Source organism: Chinchilla lanigera, unplaced genomic scaffold (assembly GCF_000276665.1).
Source record: "Chinchilla lanigera isolate Chin_1 unplaced genomic scaffold, ChiLan1.0 scaffold00026, whole genome shotgun sequence".
Classification (NCBI taxonomy): domain Eukaryota; kingdom Metazoa; phylum Chordata; class Mammalia; order Rodentia; family Chinchillidae; genus Chinchilla; species Chinchilla lanigera.
In genome coordinates, this window is record NW_004955427.1 from 7,424,181 (window position 1) to 7,442,149 (window position 17,969).

Consider the following 17,969-nt stretch of genomic DNA (forward strand, 5'->3'; position numbering starts at 1 on the left):
AAATGTCTCAATCTTAAAATATGTCTCCAAATAGTCCCTTTAAGAGACGGAAGCAATTCTTCCTTTAAATGTAGGCCTGAACTGATAACTTATTTTTAACCAATTTTATCGAACAGAAGTGACCGACAAAAGATAATAGAAGACAGCCAGCTTCTTTTTCATGTTCTCTTTCTCTTTTTCTTGAATTATATTTCCTGAAAAAAACGCAAGTACCAGTTATGAGGACAAGGTTGGCTTCATGGTTGTATGGTCTCTGCAGCCTCACAACACCACAGTTTTTTTTACCAACTTACAATTATTCATAATTTTTAAGAAGAGACCCCATATGTTTTGTTGCACTAAACTCCACTGATTGCAAAGACAGCCATGTGTGAATATGCTCAGGCAGTCTTACAGAGAGGCCATTTTAGGAGAAGACTGATGCCTCCTACCGGGAGCCAATGAGAAAATAAGATGGCTGCAAATGGCTGTGGGTGTGTGGAGCGTCTTGAAAAGAAATCTCCCAGACCTCGTGAATCCTTCAGATGATACCAGCCCACTGACATCTTGACTGCACTGTGATGAGAGGTCCTAAATTAGAACCACCCAACTGATTCCACATCTTCAAAAGTTATGAGATGGTAAACGTGTTTTTTTTTAAGCTACTAAGTTTTGAGGTAATTGTTATGGTGCATAGGGGAATTTTAGAGACTGGTCCTAAAGGTCACATTTCCTGAAGCCTGTCTCCCATTAACCAAAGCCCAGAAAACAAAGGATGCAAAATCAAGATTTTTTTGTCTCTAAGGAAGTATAGATGAGCACATAGTCATCCTCGTTTGTTAGAATCTTTCTCGTCATGATGGAAATAAAATGCTGACAAGAGTAGGTGGAATGGGGAGGATAACTGGTTCTAAATAATAAAATTTAAAACTTTAAAGAGGACCTAGGGCTGAAACACAAACTAACTAATGGAGATTTTTAGCTAAACCACAATTGTTAGAATTAGATGTCTTTATTTTTCAAAAATTTCCTTCCTTGGAACATGGGATATATTCTTAGATATCATATAAACACAGTTGTACACTTGTAATCAGAACAACATTGGTTCCATCTTGGTTTTCCAAGTTAGTCCTTGATTTAATTAAGCACTCAACAAATATGAAATCGGGTTTATTGCTATTATATGATAATCATATTGACAAACATAACAGGTAGCTGATAAAGGTAGAGGAATCAGAGAAATGGAGCTTTTCTTAAGAAACATTACATCATCTTATTAAATGCCAAAATTGTGCCTCATTCATTCAACAAACTATTTTTAGTAGCTATGACAGACTAGATATACATCACATACATCTCTGGGTTCTGTGATATTGCAGGTCCTCCACTTGAGGTAATTATACACAATGCTGGGGAAGAGGAAACTATGAACGGTGGTTTGGTATAAGTAATGGTTACTGGGAAGTAAAAGATCTTTGGAGGACCCTGAGGTGAAGCTAACGGGCTCCTGCAGTGCAGTGAGTTCAGAAAAAGACTGGTCTTATAGCTAAGCCACAGACTGAGGTGACGAATAATACATTAGACCAAGTATGTGTCAGATAGGGATGGTGATCGGACTGTAAGTCAGGCAGAAAAATACAGCAAGGAGGTTGGACCAATGATGGCTTTCCAAAGAATGATCAATAAAAGAACTTAGAATACCACAATGACAGCAAAGATATCTCAACAATTTGTTGATGGAAGCCAAACTGACTTAGGACAGAAGTTCAAAATGGTAAGGCACTGTTAGAAAAAGACAAAGTTAAAAATTTCAGAAGCAGGTGGAAAGAAGGAAGGATGGGAACATTTGATAGAATAACCAGAAGGGTAAGTGGCTGTGGTCAGACAATGGGATTTTCAAATCACCTATGTCAAGATGAGGACAAAATCCCATAGCATAATGGAATACATGGCTCCAAAGAATGGTCAAAGAAATCACTGGAAATGAGACTTTGAAGAAATTGAGGCCAAACAAAAATTTCAGTCTCCCTCCCTCATGGCAGCACTTGAGATGGAGGAGTGTATTGGGAATCAGGTATCAGAACATTAACAGATTGACTTCGCAAAAGACATGGTAGAAATTGATGGTTTCGATATCTGAACTATAAAAAGAATGGAATTTATTTGCTTTGGGAGTATTTTGTTGTTTATAAAGAGAGGGAGAATAATAATCATAAAATTACTCTTAGGCCTAGAGTGTAAATGATCTTCTGACTTTGAAATGTGTAGGATGAGGAAACCTGGACAGCCTTCATCAGAAAAGTCATGTCTTGTTTTTTGATAGCAAAAAAAAAAATTTTATTCAATTCAAAGTGACCACAATTCCTAAACTAGTTTCCCCTAGAAGAAAAATGTCCTCTCAGCACATAATTAAAGCTTTATACAAAATATCTAAGAAGTCTTTAGATAGTCCACTGCCCATTACTACAACATCATATCTGAGATCAGCAAAGTGCAGATAAAAGATTATGATGTCCACACTTTTGGAGATGTCAGTCTGTGACTGATGACTCCTCTGCTTTGGACCTGTGGTGCATCAGTCATCCTGCAGGGGAGCACACTGTGGAACAGACCGTTTATTCCATGTGAAGGACATGAAGAGAGAAAGAGGAAGAGACGGGCGCCTCTCGCGGTCCACTTGACTGCCACCCCAGTAAACCTAAACCTCCCACTATGCCCTGTCTCTTAAGCTTCCTACCCCCTCCCCAAAGGCCTGAGCTGGGGGCCAAGCCTTTACATGCATAGTCCCTTAGGGGACACATGAGATCAAATTCCAGCAGATGGTAAAGACTTTAAACTATGCACTATAGAAATTTTAAAATCCAGGTATATATATCAGCTATAATACACACATACACAAGTATATATATGCATGTATTTTAATGTTGCTTGAAGAAGGAAAAATTAGGAAAGAAGTTAGTGCTTGTATTGTCCTATTCTTTTTTATTATAACATTAAACTCACTCATTCCATAAACAAACATGGCTGAAACATCACTATTTTCCAGAAAGTAAATTAAAAATTAATACTTGTCATATATGTAAATATGAGTCTGAGTATAAACATATGAAATTATATCCAGAGGCTTGCAAAACAGTTATGGGGATTTTTACTTTATGGAAGAAATGTAAAGTGGTAATAGTAAAAATCATAGCAAACCCACTACCTCATACCCACATTGATTTTCGTACTCTAAATAATATTTACTTCAAGGGTTTATTGTGCAGGCACAAAAGCTAAACTCAACAAAAGAAAGAGTTTCTACGAGTGAAGCAATTCTGCTTTCCAGATTTAACTTCATTCCCGGTACATTTCAATAATGTGGGTCTCTATCAGGCCACTCTTCAGGGGATAGTTTATTCCCAATAATAAAGGTCAGTTTTCCCGCTAACAGAATCACATCAAGTAAGCTGCTCCACGCTCCTCCCGCAGCTGTGAAAGCTTGCGGGTGAATTCAGGAAAAGACCAGCGCTACTGCCTCACGCTGACAAGGAAGGGCTCTTGAAGTCAGAAATCAATATCATCATCTGGATGGGCATTAGAAACGAGGTAGCCAAAGATACAGTCTTAGGTCAAAGGACGCTTACTGGGAGCTGGAGAAACTAATTTTTTTTTCTTTTTTGGTATCAGGAATCAAACTCAGGACCTTGCGCTTGCCAGACACGCACTTGCGCTGTGGAGCTATATCCCCAGCCCAGGAGAAATTAATTTATTAGAAAATAAGAAGGGGACACAAGATGCAGGAGGAGCGCTAAGAGTAGGGACTGAATCCGTGGTTATTGTCCTGAGTACTCTTCTTAACGAGCCTCCTTGTGACTATTCACCTAAGAAATTTTGTCATCATATACTTCACAGAAAACAGGCTTTATTGTACAAGCCTGTCAGGTTGGAGGTGACTTGCTCTAACTAATGACATGCAAGAGTGGGGGAATCAGCCAGCCTTTCAGGGCCACTGTGACCATATTCTTCAGGGCATCATCCCGATGCAGGGAGCTAGCTCACCTTGGCCATCATTAGGCCATGGTTCTACAAGTACCCGGAGAACAGCGAATCCTGCCACCACACCTGCCTCCTTGTGTGCAGTGACAGCCCCGCAAACCAGGAGAGATTCTGGAAAAGAACAAGATTCTCTCTTTCAATTTTCTAGCTGTAAGTTTTGGAGAAGCACGACATGGACCTAAAAAACGTGGAAAAAATAATTACGGAGCAAGTAGATTGTAAAACGTCCCCTGATCATTGTTGATTTGACTGTCCTGATCGCACCTCTTTTATCATCAGTGCCCTTAATCGGTTGTTTCTTTTACTTCAGTGCTTCACATCCAATGCTGGTGTCTCTTTAATTTTTTTCAGTCATTATTGACTTTGATGTTTATTTTTCCCTCCTGCCTCGAAGCAACTAGAGCACAGATCACACAGATGACTAGTGTTTCTTCTCTAATATTGTAAACCCTAGACAAAGGTGGTTTATACTCTCACCGTCCTTACATTTTAAATACTTGTGTCTCGCCTCATTACGTCCAAATGAACTGAACCTGTTTTGTCAGTGATACTGGCCCAGACTGTTTGTCTGGTGCTTAGAAACTTGTGTCATTGTATAACAACAAAAATAAGAGTCAAAAGGAAAGCATCGAATTTGAACGAACCATTCCCTAGTGCAGGAGCTTCGTTCTGGTTTTAGGGTTAATAACATGAGGTTGGAACTCAGTATAACTTCAGGATAAGGACTGTTAACCAGGGTGATACAGCTATTAGCCTGTTCTCCTTCTCCTGGTGGGCTCTGCAGAGAGTATTTTTCGCCTCTCTCTGTCTCTCAAAATACAAACTTTTGAACAGTTATTTTCCACTACATTCCTGCCCCTTGGAAGTTGAAAAGTTGCAGGCAACACACTGAATTTTTAAAAGATCAAGAGGGAGAGGAGTTGAGTAATTCACCAGTGCCCCCTAGTGTTTGTTATAAACTACATTTTCAAAACCAGTCTTCTCAGCGGCAGTGGCTTTGCTAATGCAGGTGCTAGTCTTTTCAATTTTCTTTTGTACAAACGTAGTTTGCATCCATTATACTTCAGCAACCAGGTCCAGATTTTCTGATAAACTTTCTGGAAGCAACACTGTTCCATTTTCCAGGTCCGGAGATATTTCTTTCATAGTTCCGTCTAAATGTACAATGAAGTGCGATCCTACCATTCCCGAGAGACTGAAACTAAAAATTAAAAGAAAAACATTAACCATTTCAGCACTTTTTTATATTTAAAGATGTGTAATAGCAAGAAATTAATACAAACCCATGCTATATCTAGACTTTGTGTTTTAACTCTGTCTTTAAGTAGATGTAAATGTGATAGCCTTTATTAATAGGATAATTAATTTAATCTCAAAAAATCTACCATAAAAGATTGAAATTGTCCTTCTTGGGCTGGAGGGTAAATAAATGTGACATTTCTAAGAGACTGCAAGTCAAACCATCGATTTGAAATCACTCTGATTGCAGAACCAGGTTACTCTTTGTTGAAGGCAGGCAGCTAAGTAGTGTAACCTTGTTAAAGGTGATAGTCTTCCCCGAAGTCCCACACACGCTACATGTGAACCGTTTCCTCCTCATGCACCCACATGGAGCCCCTCGCATCTCCCCGAGAGCTGTGTGGAATCCAGGAGAGGCAGGCAAGCTGGAACTCCAATGAAGAAGCAGTGCTGAGTGTAGGGGGATGTTGACTTCCAAGACAATAATAAAAATGATTAAATATCAGGAGCAGAATGACTCACAAACTCCTATGAAAGCATTTAAATTGGTTTGGTTTGGCCAGAAAGTGAATGATAATGTTCAGAAAATCAGGAAGCATAGCATTGTTAGACTATTGTTTTAAATAGTACATAAAAAAGAATGAATGGAAACTTCAACTGACCTCTGTAAAGTGACTTTCTGGAATTATTTCCCCACCTGAAATGTAGTCAGCTATGAAATTGTTTCTAAGCAGAAAGGAAGATGTAAATTCCAGATCTACTTCTAAATCAGACGGAAACGCAGATCGTCATAGTCAAAGGTGCTTTATGCATGCTAAATTATACAATATGAATGTCTGGAATGTTATGACTTCTAATGCCTAAAGTTAGTGATTCCTTACTTGAGATTTTTTTAATAACCCACTGTTAAAATATAAACCGCAGGATACTTTCTAGAAAACTATTTTCTAAATATATTTCAGAAACTATTTTATGATTACATTGTACATCGTAACCATATACACACATTTATACCTGCATTAAGACTCTCTCAACATATGTGTATAATTATACAAAGGAATTTATTAGTTAGGCTTAGGACATCAGAAATGGGGGGCCGGGGATATAGCTCAGCGGCACAAGTGCTTGCCTGGCAAGTGCAAGGTTCTGAGTTTGATTTTCGATACCAAAAAGAAAAGGAGATCAGAAATGGAAGTCGTCTCAGGTGTCGCCTGCAGAAAGCAGAGACAGAAGAACACAAAATGACCCCCGGTGTCCTGAAGAGCCACGGATTGGGTTGGAGTTGAAGCCTGAAATCTTGGAAGTTCACCGCAAATCACCAAGGCAAGTGTGTATTAAAAGGCGGAAGGGATTGGACTGGAAGGCTGAAAAACGAGACCAGTGTGCAAAGGAAACAGCAAACTGGAGCGCCTCCAAAAAGGAAAAAACTTTCTTCTTCCCTCTGGATTCTTCCAAAGGCTACTGGCCGATGTTCAGTTTTCTGGCCTGCACATCAGTCCTCCACAACCACGCCCAAACTTCACGAATGTGCCGCGTATTCCTATTCAAGTTGACACGTTACAATTAGAAATCACAATATCCTCCGACAAAAGTTTCATCATTTAATTACCTTGTGATATGGAATTCATTCTGTGTGATTCTTTTACATTCCCTGGGAAAAGCTGTGATCACGACCCAGTAAATAATTTTTATGACTCATTGTGTTTTGCCTTGACCCACAGTTTGAAATGCAGATATTCAGATACATGTTAGGCTATAAAAGTTTCTGTCATGTAGGAGGGAACAGGGTGCCTAAATATCATATGTGGCATTTTTGACAAATATCGTGCCTCTGGGTTTCCTTTTGAATGTCCTATGTCCCCTATATAGCACTGCATTTTATTGTGGCACCAAATGATTTTACCAGTAAAGACAATAACGAGTAGAGTGAAAATAATCACCTTGCCAGGGCTCCGCGTCCTGAGGTAATCAAATGATGAATGTTTGCAGTACTGTGTAAAAGGCTACTCTAAAAGTATGCATGTGGCTACAGAACTTCACCATTTTTAAACAAATTAAGAGCTCTTTGTGGACAAGCAGGAGCTGCTTACGACCTTCCCTGGCTTTTTATCTACAAATAACACAACAACTAAATAAATAGAGAATCTTAGGACTCTGTGTGTGTGGTACTAGAGTGTGTAATGTGCAGTGAAATAAATATTATTCAATAAAGTATATGTGTTGTCATATATATATATATATTTGCACATGTATGTGTGATAAAAATTTATTTCTTACTTGTTGAGCGGCTCTCCAGGGAGCCACTTAGTAGGTGAAGTCAGCTAGTAACTACAGTCTCTATTCTATTGCATTGATTTCTCTTATTCATTCCACATTCATAAAAAATAAAGATTAAACAATAACGTTGTGAAGCAGTGCGGGTGTACCTGCCACCAACCAACGAAGAGTCAATGTAATAATAATGAAAATCAAAGGTGAGTCACGACAACTTTGACTAGTTGTTGCCCTGCAGAAGCTTACCGGACAGATGTCAGATTTCCTGGAGAGCGGGGAGGAGATCACTCTGAGATAGGGAGGCTTCGGAGGAGGCTGGGTGACAGCCCACAGCTCTGCGCAAGATTCCCTGCTTTTCCTCACAGGCTCAGATTTAGATGTGCAAACTTCTGGAAAAGAAAGGAACACATCAAGTCACAGATAACTCACGTATTGGGTTCACTGCAAAACATGCTCCTCAGAACCCTTCTCTGTTTTCAGCAGTCACAAAAGATAATTCTGCAGATGAACTCTCTGGTGACTGTATTTACCTCAGTGACTGTCATTTTCCAATCAGAACAGAACATTTTCTATCCTGTCCTGGAAAGTTGTTATTTGTCTCTTTTGTCTGACACTATAGACTCCAAGAGGAAAAGTGATTGTTAAGATTGGAGCTGGCTAGTGTGCTAATTATTACTGTATTATTCAAACATTCTCTTCCCAATAATTTTCAATGATGTATCCTGCCTTGTAATTTTACTGAAGTCTTCATCTTTTAGCAGAGAGATCCAAAAGTGGCTCAGCAGTCAAGCTTCAAGACTTGATATTTAAAACTTTTTGAAATTGTAAAACTTGATCAGATTTAAATAATGAATTTATAAGTTCAGCAAGACTACAAAGATCTTGATGAGCTCATTGTGTACTCAGAAATATTGACCAGGGTGTGTTGTATCATGCACGACAAATAACAATCGTCAGATCTCACTGGCTTAACACATTGAAAGTTTATTTCTCACACATACGAAGCATTCAGCATGAGTTTTCTGCTCATAACAGTAGTGTAGGATCTACCTCAACATATGCTATGATTACCATAGCTAGAGGCAGATGCTTAGTATGCATACACTTTGAAGCCATATATGTTACTTCCGTTCACATTTATTGTCCCAAGTGAGTAAACATTTTACCCCGTTACTTCAAGGGGATGAGGACATACCAAAAATACCACATGGTGGGAAGGAGAATAGAAAATGATAAATAACACTAATCAGCTATAATTTTTCTCACTTTCCATATTTGTTTTGTAACCAAGACCTGTTCACTGATGTCTCATTTCACTTTCTCTTTTCCACTGATTTACTTATAACCTTATTACCACTCAACTGGATTACACAAAAGCCTTTTCCTACACTCCACAGTTTGATGCCTTATAACTCAGACATACTGTATTAATTGCAGACTTGTACATTTTATTTCACTTTCATGATTTTTCTCTGAGGGATTTCTCCCTCTGTTATCTTCCCTACTTGAATACATGCTCTATTCGTAGACATAGATATTTTTGTATCTTTTATAAAGTCTATAGGCCACTGACTTCTAGTTCATGATATAATTAATAACATGCTGGTACTTATACTTTGCCTCTGTTTTTATCACAAAAATTTAATTCTCTTCCTGTAATTATTGATATGCAATCGTGCCATTTTTATAATAATATAAACTTCTTGAAAGTAAGACTCATTCTTCTGAACTAGGAACAGTGTACCATCCTTATATTTCTATGTTTGTATCCACATATTTTTATTGAGTTTCCAGTGGCCAGAGCACTGTACACGCTCAGTAAAGGCAAATAAAACTATTAATTTCCAGTAAGTAATACAACTGAGAGTATATAGTAGCTGGAAAAGCTATTTTAAAACAATCCAAATAAAAATCTTGTTATAAATATAGACTTGAATATAAACAGGGCTAAAGAATATTGAGAAACATTTTAACTAATCCGTAAAGTTTTTCAGTACTTCCCCTGCCCTAGCTGACTGTGGGTCTCTTGGATGATACAGCGTGTGGCGGGAGTGGCGAACCTGTCAGGTGCTCCTCCTTGGACACACAGAGCCTCTCCATCGGCTCACGAGCCAAGTGACCACAGCCAACATCTGACAAATTCTCAGCATGCACACAGCAGCAAAGACCACATTAATGGTGCAAAATGCGCCAAATGCAAAATTTACCTTTCAGTAAAAAGCCGTTTGTATCACTGAAGCTTCTGCTATTGCATTTTTCTTTTAAGACAAATGATGTCAGTGTATAAGTTGATTTTTCTAAGCTAAAACCTCAAGACTCAGGGTTGATTGAAGTGTTGGGATAAATCAGTGGGTTAGGGGTTGCGCTCTAAGCATGTGGGCTCTAAGAGGTACATAGTTCCCATGTAATGTTCTTTTACACAATCCTTTGGAATGCTATTTTCTTGATATTTATCACTGAAACAACCCTGTATCACTCAGCCACACACTGACAATTTGGTACAATTCCCAAGGTTGTGGCTTTTATTCATATTCTACTTAATGAGACTATTTGTATCCTGATGTTTCCCATGAAAATGTCACTGTCTCATCAGAAGTGAAGATTCCTCTTCCCCAAGAGTTATAAATGTAGGAATCTACTCTGAAGGATAGAGCAGTAGCCTTTCCTTCACGTATCACCAGTGGTTTTGTTCGTGATAGCTTAATGACAGAATTCTCAGCAGTGTGTCTGTGTGTCTTGTAGGATGGGAAGAGGCTTTTTGTCTACTTGCTATCTGTATTGTATGTTTTTAACAGTCGCTTATTTGCTTTAGCACCGGTAGGCCACTAACAGCACATAATTTGAATAGTGTTCACTTGCACGGGAGTTCCAGATCCTTGTGATGTGAGGAAGTTCAATGTTAAGTTAAGCCAAAGAGGAAGAACACAAGAATTCTTCATTCATAGGCCAGACTGATTATACTTATTCAACTTGCCCGAATCCAAGTGGGTTCATTCCACTCATGTCAATTAGGAATTTGTATTCTATAAAAATGTAATTTCCTCAGTCTACCACCTTTTGATATAGAGCTTAGTAGTCATGATTAAGAATAATTGTCAATGACATAATATATTTTCATTTTGTTTATAGAAAATACACGCTTTCACTAAACCTAAACTAAAATGTCACTAGAGATGACATTTTTTTCATGTTACCATTGAGATGAATTGAGCACCAGGCAGCACTATGCCTGGGTCTTTGAAATAAGACCACACACGTTCTTCAGGAGCAAGCACGAGCTCTTAAAACTTCTCTAACGGGAGGGAAGTTCTGATCTCCTTCCTTCCGCTCATTAACATTGTATCCTCAGGACCTGCGAAGCTTTCCCAAGCCCCCAGCTGTGCTGCAGCAGCAGCGGCCCCGCATATCAGTGTGACGCTCAGCCCTGCCCCTGCGCCCGGCTGCTTACCGCACTCTACCTGTCCCTCTGTGCCTCTCCTTTGTGGCCGTGGTCCTTGGCTGGGAGGGGCCATCACTGAGCTCGTCATTGCAGAACCTGAGGCTTAGAGAAGGCGAGGGCACTCTCACCACCAAGTTCATGCAGCTAAGAGCTTGAAGTCAAATACACGAAGGAAGCAGAGTAGATCACTGAGTCACTGCCTGGCATGCAGGTACCTAGAAACCACTGCACATCTAACCATCTTGGCCTGTGTTTTTTTGTTGTTGTTGTTTTGTTTTGTTTTTTTGTGGTACTGGGAATTGAACTCATGACCTCATGCTTGCAAGGCAGACGCTATGCCACTGCGCTAAATCCCTGGCCCGCCATCTTGGCCTGATGATGAACCAGCATGCCCTGAGTTTCACAGCTGAGATCAGGAATTGGTTGCTACAGTGTTGTCACTTAGTCCAGCCCTGTGAACACAACTGTTCTTTCTCAGCCTCCCTTCCCCCATTGAGTGCATTGGAGTTTGAGATCTAAATATCAGAGAACCACTCTTGAGTAGACTACTTAAAACTACACACACACACACACACACACTCACACTCACTTTTAAGAGCAATTTAAATGAACCTTAAAAAAAAACACATTTCCTTTTGTGCAAGTATTGTTCAGTGATGCTGCACTCTACAGGCTCATCACTGGCCCTCTTCTGCATTCCTAGGAGACACTGGGACGAAGATGGTAGTATTCTAAGTCTGTCAACAAGACTGACTATTCTGTGTTGCAAGATCCCCCGTGCAAATGACGGTGCATGAATTTTACATCTTAGAGGAAACGGCATATAACGTTTGTCTAATTACCTTTTTTACAATCTTCTTTTCTGGTAGAGTTTAGGTTCACCCAGACTGCTTTTCCTCATGTGCCTCATAGAAACCTAACCTCACGCCCGTGATGTGGTTGGATAACTTGGGATTGCAACTGGCTGGGAAGGCAGAGGAGAGCAGAACATTACTTCGTGAAGCTGGGTATTCATAAATCTCCTAATAAAAATTTCACTGCTCTTAAGAAAACAATATCACAGGGAACCTTTTGCTCTCTGCCTGTGGACGCTGACACCTCTTAAAGTGGTGCAAGAAACAGATGCAACAATGTGCAAGTAGGAAGGGAAGCCTCGGGGAGGCTAAGGCAGGGGACAGAGGGATCAGATCCTTGGGACCACTGGTGAATTATTGACCATTCTGCACCTGGTACTTGCCTTCTTATTAGCTTGGCTTTCAGCTATAGGGGCCAAAAGTCCCTTCATTATAGTGCTTTGAATCAGATTCAAAAACAATTTATCCCTTCCTTCCAGTTACTGCCTATCACATGAACCAGTGACAAAAACATTTCCCGTTGATTCTGTTGTGGGTTGCAACAGAAAAATAAACAAAAGGAAGTAAGGAAATCTAGTTAAATTTGACTTTCAACCAGGCGTGGTGGCATACACCTGTAATCCCAGCACTCGGAAGGCGGAAGCAGGAGGATCGCTGTGAGTTCGAGGCCAGCCTGGGCTACAAAGTGAGATTAAAGCCAGCCTGATCTACATAGTGAGAACTTGTCTCAAAAAGACAATAAATAAATAAATAAACAGAGCTGACTTTCAGATAGACAAGGAATAATTATTTTAGGAGAATTAAATCCTGTGGCATGCTAAGGATGTACTAACATGATCAATTATTTGCCATTAACTTGAAATTTAAATTTCACTAGGTGTCATATTTCTATTTGTTAAATCCTGCAAACCCAGTTCCAGTAGAACACATTAAAATGAAGATTTAAAAAGTTACTTCACAATAACCAATGCAAAATAACATACAATACCACACATGATTTGTTTAACAGGACTCTAACCTGATTTGGGGCAGGAAAGAAAAAGAATTACAAAATGTTCATCAAAAATATGAGTAATAAAATAATTTGAAAGCATCCCTACAGAAAACCAAGTATTTTATCACCAGATGTAGTATCATGGAAATAAATTAAAAAGAGAATTACTTTTAACACTTGAACTTCTATTCTCAAAAGTATACTTATAAAATGTATTTCTTTTAAATTAGTTCAAACTTTTTATTTTCAGTCAGATGTAAGTCTGTCCAAATAGGTATTTGAACTATAAGATCTCCAGGTAAGCCATTTAGTCTCTGCAGTAAGGGAAAGGAGTTTAATTTCTTTTTTTTTTTTTTTTTTTTTTTTTTTTTTCCAGTACTGGGAACCGAACTCACGACCTTGTGCTTGCCAGGCAGGCGCTTTTGCCGCTGAGCTAAATCCCCAGCCCCAGGAGTTTAATTTCTAATGAAGAGAAGCAAGGAAAGGATGAAGAAGTCTACTGTACTGGCAAGTGAAATTCTTGGTTACAGACCAAAAAAAAAAAAACAAAAAACAACAACAACAAAAAAACAAAGAATAAAAAGACAAAAATAAGAAAACATCAGAATTTCCTTATTTATATAAAATTTTCACAAGATTTTTAAGCAGAATCTATAATCTCAAATTATTAATATCTAAAATAAAAACCCAAGGGGCTGGGGATTTAGCTCAGCGGCACAGCGTCTGCCTGGCAAGCTCAAGGTAGTGAGTTCAATTCCCGGTACCGGAGAAAAACCAAAAAAAAAAACAAATAAAAAAATAAAATAAAAACCCGACTTTTTTACCATATAGGATTGTTTACCATATAAGATTGTGTGTGTGTGTGTGTGCATATGTACGTAAAGGCCCCAGTAAAACTGTTAGTATTATGAGTACTATAACTAAAATAGGTTCTATAAACATCATCTCAAGTACTCTACTTCTGAAAATATTGTTATTATTGCAAAGCATTTGCTGCAACTTCTCTTATATCTCTTGCCAAGAATCTATTCTATATCATGACTTATCTCTAAAAATATCTATTTACTTTGTGTAGAATCTGATTATAAAATTATCTTCTCATTCAGATGCTTTCAGTGACAGGCAACTGGATATTATTGCCTCTGTATGTGTCTTTGCAAGGAACAAATATCGACTTGCTGTCTTCTCTATATTAGTAACATGATTTGAAAAGTTTTCCCCAAGTTTGGTAAATGAAGATTATTCAACTTTGGTCCTCTCATTTGATGATCTTCTAATTTGACTTTAACTATTTCTCTATAGAACTATAGATAGATTAGAATGCTTTATTTAAAGCAGTTCTTCTGCCATGAGGGAAATAAATGGAATGAGTTATTAAGTTCATTATAAATCTTGGATTACTTTAGAATTTAAAATGTTTCTTACCCAAAATCCTGTGGAGCATAAAATGCTTTTGAGATCTTCTCAAAGAAGATTTATGAAAAGAAATGTTTGTAAATCGCTAATCAGTGTAAACACATTCTAATCAAACACATAGAAATTTTAGTTGTTCTTTAAAGATGTTGCTAGAGTGAATGATTATCTTCTAATTGTACAATTGTTCTTGCTGTGGCACTTGAGCTTCCAATCAAGACTGTTATGGTTTCAAGACACAGAACAGAATGGAGTGCTTTTATGTGCATAATCTGCTGTGCTACAATTAGTCCTGTATTATTTCCAAGAACTTTGTCTCTTTTTGCTCAAAGGAAAAAAGTTGATAAATTTAAAAAATATTTCATCTGAAATTTGGCTGTCCTAATAGTATAGTGTTGTTTCTTTTGATAAGAAAAATTAATGTAAACTTACACCATATTTTTTAACACAAAACTCCTGTAAAACTCAATAGCAATTTATTTCATTCTCACTGACTTTTCTAAATTCAACCTTTTGAATATTGAATTCAATATTTTGAGCTCCATCCATATACCAGGCAAAACATTAGGAAGAGAAAACAGAAAAAATATATTTAGATATTGTTTGTCTTATTCCTTTAGGGCCTCCATTTAGGGAGATGAAAATATACACTTTGTAACCTGGGAATTTTGTCATCTATTGCTGGTTTACTTTTTGTTCCATTTTTTATTGTTGTTAAAAAAAATCAACTGAAATTAAGTCAGTTACAGTTCTATGACTATATTTCTGAATATATAAATGGCCTTCAATTTTATGTAAATCATTTCTCATGCTCCATTCAGCCTTTGGGATTCAGGTTTATTCTTAAATATTGTATACATTTCAAAAGACAATTTCAAATCTAAAAAACAATGCTTAGCGCAGCATTTGGTACATAGTAGCTGTCCCATAAATGATTGAGAGATTTTGAAAATGTCAGTATCACAAAGGAATTATTTCATAAATGCATTTTAGAAAAGATTTTTATGGCTGAAGAAAGACAAATTTAAAGATGATATTTTTATATATTAATGTGAACAAAAATAATTAAAAATCCTTTAATTCATGTTCAAATAAGTTGTGAGAGATAAAAAGAATGAAAAGATCTGTGCTAGTGTCAGCCATAAAATCTTCAATTCACTCATGTAAATATGTGTGAATTTTCTGATATTTGAAGATACTATGAAAAGAGAAATAGAGAAGTAAGGCTATAAGATAAAAAAATTGCTTGAGTTTTCTATATGCAAGTTTCTAAACAGATTACTAGACTCTTCCTGATGAAAAGAGGTTTTCACTGGGCGTGGAGATTGAAATGTATCCATTTGGCCATTTTTAGAGTGCTGAAAATGAGGAAGAGAAAGGTATGGGAGAGAAGGGAAGGGAAGGGGAAGGAGAGAAAAAAAAAGGGAAGGGAGGTAAGAGGAAGAGAGGGAGGGCAGGAGAGGAGACAGGATGGTGTTGAGGCTTTGGCAACCAGGGCAGCTGACTGGTCTGTATAAGTGGAAAATCTCTAATGTCAGGTTATGTGACTCTGGGGAATGATTATGCTCAGATTCCCAGGCTGCACAAAGCAATAGTCACTGCAGGTCTGTGATAGCACCAAGTTTTTCTTTTTAAATAAATTCTTAAATGATTCTGTCATATTTGTCCAAAACATTCAACATTTGGAAAGTATGTTTGAATGACAAGGCCAGGGGCAAATTTTGGATCCTGAAAGGATATTAAACTAATGTTTAGTATTCCATGATCAGGATCCCTGAATTGCACTTTGAGTATTGAAGTTCTCAAGGGAAAATATAATTTCGAGGGAAAAAAGACAGAAGCATGAAAGATGATGAAACGAATATCATTGAATACAATGTGAAAATACAGAGTCATAGTACAAATGAGCAGAGAGAGAAAGAGGGAGAGAAAGAGGGAGAGCGAGAGAGATTGGTGTCAAATTTATGATAGGAGGAGGGTTGAAATGCGTGAAGGTAGATGAAGCAGGAGACTGTGATTAGAAGTGTTAAGATCTGCAGGGAGGACAAGAGGAAAGAAGAAAGTGCGCATGCATTTTCTTATTTTTGCAAACATGAACATGGCATGATTATATCTCAAACTAGTGAAATTGGTTATCTACAGGGGGTGGGTGGGAGCAGCCTAGGAAAAATGCAACGGAGGGATGTAACATTCCTTAGTATGTCTTTACTCATAACCTGGATGTTTGGTGTCATGATAATATTGTACATATTTGAAAAAAATGCATAAAATCAAAAAGGCTAATAAAGAGACATTGCCTTAAATGGAACAGAAAACAAATCAGTTAAATATTGATTTATTAAAATAACCACACTGAAAGAGAAAATAAAAAGCATCATAAGTAATTCTGAAACATACTCTTTATCATACACCCATAGTCTAAAGACTAAAAGAGATGCAAATAAATCTTGAACCTACTTAATTTTTGAACTTTAGTCAATATTTGTTTTTTAAATCATAAGGGTTAAACAGTTGGAAATTAGTTGCATTTCAAAGCTTGAAACTTTCAGAAAAATGGGAATCTAGTTTCTCACAATGAAGAAATGGAAATAAGGGAAAGAGGGGTGATTAGAATAATCTTTGCATTCATTCGTTAGAAAAATAGATATGAGTTCAGATTAATATCACTCATTAATAATAGGAAAATGTTTATATGTGCCTATGAAAATGTGTACACATGAACGTTTGCATGCATATATATGTGTTGTAAAATAAATAAGCAATAAATTAAACCAAATAGTAACATAGTATGTAATGTAAGGAACAAATAGAAATGAATGCACTAATTTATACTGAAAATGGTGTTCTAAGGACATGCCATTTTGATAGAAGTTTAAATAATAAATATGGAAAGAACCATGCTATAGAAAATCAGCACATTTGAATCATCGTAGTAATAATTGATTCAGGTTACAGTCATCACATATAATAAATTATACTGTGTCATATTTTGAGGAATAGGATATTGATGCAGTCTCAAATTATCTTTCTCCTAATTTTGTGTTAATAACAAGAGAAATAAAGTGACATTTCAATGAAGAAACCTCAGGTAATAATCTTAACAAACTTACCAGTTAATATGAGAAGGATTCAAGCAGCAGCATACGGGTCCTGATAAGACACACTTCCATACTATTCCTGCCTAAAAGGACATAGTGTGATTCCAACTCTGAAGAAATTGAGAAACATTCTACAAAAGAATTCCTTGTCTCCTTCAAAAATGTCCTGGTCATAAAGACAAAAAGAACTGAAGGAGATTGAAGAGACATGACAACTAAATGTAGCGCATTATTCTGCACTGGATCTTGGACTCTGAAGAAAAAACATTACTTAGGAAGATTGAGATGATCAACAAATTTGGTTATAGGATACAGACAACGTTGTATCTGTGCAACATTTTCTGATTTTAATAGCTGTACCACGATTATTATTTTGTTCTATTTTGTGCTGCTGTGACAGAGTACCGGAGACTGAGTTATTCATAATGAACGGGAATGGACTGGTTCACAGTTCCAGAGACTGGGAGGTCCAACCCAAGTTACTAGCCTGTAGTGCGAGCCTTCTTGCTGAGTCACCGCATGAGGAAAGGTGGAACGTAGGCGCCCAGGAGAGGACACATGAGCCACTTCACGATGGCAATTTTCTCTTCTTTGTGACCTAAATACTTCTCATGAGACTCACCTCCCCAGACTGTCTCATT